This window comes from Fukomys damarensis, unplaced genomic scaffold (genome assembly GCF_012274545.1).
Source record: "Fukomys damarensis isolate Sample0158 unplaced genomic scaffold, DMR_v1.0_HiC HiC_scaffold_20, whole genome shotgun sequence".
NCBI classification, from domain to species: Eukaryota; Metazoa; Chordata; class Mammalia; order Rodentia; family Bathyergidae; genus Fukomys; species Fukomys damarensis.
In genome coordinates this window covers 42,772,056-42,774,566 of record NW_022900932.1, presented here as the reverse complement: position 1 = coordinate 42,774,566, position 2,511 = coordinate 42,772,056, and the positions used below count along the sequence as shown (strand labels likewise).

General features: G+C 36.0%; 1 pseudogene; it reads right to left on the bottom strand.

The window, feature by feature from the left end:
- Window positions 1–355: 355 nt before the first annotated feature.
- LOC104867695 overlaps window positions 356–2,511 on the bottom strand; it is a 6,621-nt pseudogene continuing 4,465 nt past the window's right edge.

The following is a 2,511-nucleotide window of genomic DNA, read 5'->3' as shown; positions in this document are numbered from 1 at the left end:
CTGAAATCTGATCTACACCTTCATTGGCAGAGGCTCTCTGGGATGGTATAAACTGCTGCTCAGTAAAGGCAGGGGAAATCATTTCTCTTACATCAGAGCTGATTATTGGGGTTACATAGGCCCCAGTGTTCTCCAAGACTCTAGATTTTTTTAACCCTTTCACAGCTGTGCAACTTTAACAATGTAGTAAAAGCCAGACTTGATGATTCTGAACAGAGTATGTGGAGACCAAAGTTAAAAAGTGCTCAAAAAAGCATCCTGTTCAGTACTGGTTCCTTCAAAATTACCAAGCTTCTGTGAAAGAAGTCCTGTAATAAAAAAAGACAAATTGCAATATGGAAGATCACTTAAAAGTTCATTTACCAATTTTGACAATCTAGAAAAAAGAAAGTTTGACTATAACAATATAGACACCATGTTTTAAGTAGAAAACACATGAATAAAAAGTATCACTGAAAATATTGCACAAATTCATCTGTTTCCTCCAAATTTGCTTTATGTATTTGGATAGGTATAAATTAATGAACAGAAATTTAAGCAAGATGCATGTAACAATTTAACAGAACCTGATAATCTAGTTTCTTTCAACTTTCATCAAAGTCATTCCATCATGGGGCTCATAATGAAATTAACCACCATATGAGTAATACAGTTGAATGTCAAATAAGTACTTATGACATAATAAATTTGCCTAAATGCAATTACAAAGAACCTTCCAGGAACCTGTTTGTATGTAGAAAAGTGTTGAGTCACATATTCAACTCAATATAAAATAATCAGAAACATTTGTTTTTTAGGTGAAGAGGAGACCACTTCTCCTTTTGCTAATGATTTTAGCTGTAATATCTCTGAGCTGAACAAATGAGTCACCTTTGAGTACACAAGGAAAAATAAATACATGCTAAGTGGATAAAACATTACTACTACATATTCACTAAACCGTCTCTATTTCTAACACTTCAGAAGCTTAGAGATTTAGAGTATTCTTACATTAACTGGAAGAAAAATTAAATGAGGAATTCCTTTTTTGAGATCACAACTATGAAGTCATGTGGCTATGCAAATTCTGCATTTGTGTACAAAGCATGAATAACTTTTACCTTTATTCCCTGCTTAGTTTTACCAAAACTAAATTTTAGAAATATAGATACCTTTCCATCCTGTCTTTGTCTGAATCTTTCTGCCATTCACTTTCCCCGAGGTAATGATAGCCAAAGGGGAAAAAAAAAAGACAGGTTTGCGTTTCTGTGCAGTGAAGTTCATTTAATCTCAGAAAGCCCAGAAACTAGCCTAAATGAAGCAGGGAGGTGGGGACAACAGATAAAGCATAAAGCAAGTGCTTACTTAATTGCTTCAACTGCTGCCAAGTGTTTGGCATAATTTTTCTCCTCATTTTCAATTATTTGCATGTGTACTTGTTTCACTTTTTAGCTGAAGCATCTAAGAGTCTAGGACCTTTTTTGCTCCTCTCACTTTTGCAGGAAAGTGGGCTGGCAGTTTTTCTCAAAGATTCCAAATAAACACAATCCAAAGGTTTTTTGTTTTTTTTTTCCTCTCTCTCTCTCTCTCTCAGCCTCAAAACATTAATTGATTATAAAAAAGGAAATTACCTTAAATGCAATTTGATTTTTATATAATTGTTGTGGGATGGTCTTCTTGTTGTTGTTGGTTTGTTTGTTTGTTTTGGTACCAGAGATCAAACTCGGGACCTTTTGCTTGTGAGGCAGGTGGAACCACTGAGCTAAGTCCACAGCTCCTGTGGGGTTTTAAGATTTTCAGAAGATTTTATTAAACTCTTCAGACACATCTGTGTATTTTTAACTTCAGAAGTGTGTATCTGAGCCCATAGCGTCCTAAGCTGTTTTCCTTTAAAAAGCAAGTTGTTGGATTCTTCCATTGATGAAACATCTTCATCTTGTTGTTTAACTTTTCGCCTTTGCGGGGTAAAGATAACATTTGCAGAAGTTAGGCTCCAAGATATTTTATGCCTTGTTGCTCCACACATGTTTAAGAAGAGTACACTCTGTGCCAAAACTTTGTGATGAACAACGGTGCTAAAAAATCCGAGGGACTACGAAGAACTCAGATAGAAGATATGGCCTTTCCCTTTCCACAGGGTTGCTTCCCTACAGAAAAGTAAACTAAGTACAAAGGGTAGCATAAGGAAAAGTAATATGTTAAAGAAGGGTACATGCATATCAAATATTTCTGTTTTTTAATGTTAACATTTTATTTACAAAGCTTTTTTGTTGTACAGAAAGAAAAAAAAATGCTGTTACAATCTTGGTGTAACTGGTAGCCACAGAGAGTTGACTCACCGATCACAGCTATCCACATTACAGCAAGAGTCTTCCACCAAATCCTAACAATGCTTATATTTTTGGGGGGGCAAAGTCTTCAGCCTTGGCGGTGGATTACCAAGAGGGACTAAATGGAGGAAGGTGGAATGTCACAGGAACTATTTGGCTCTTTGCGGGGGTGGGTGTCCTGGGGTTTGTATAAGAGCTACCT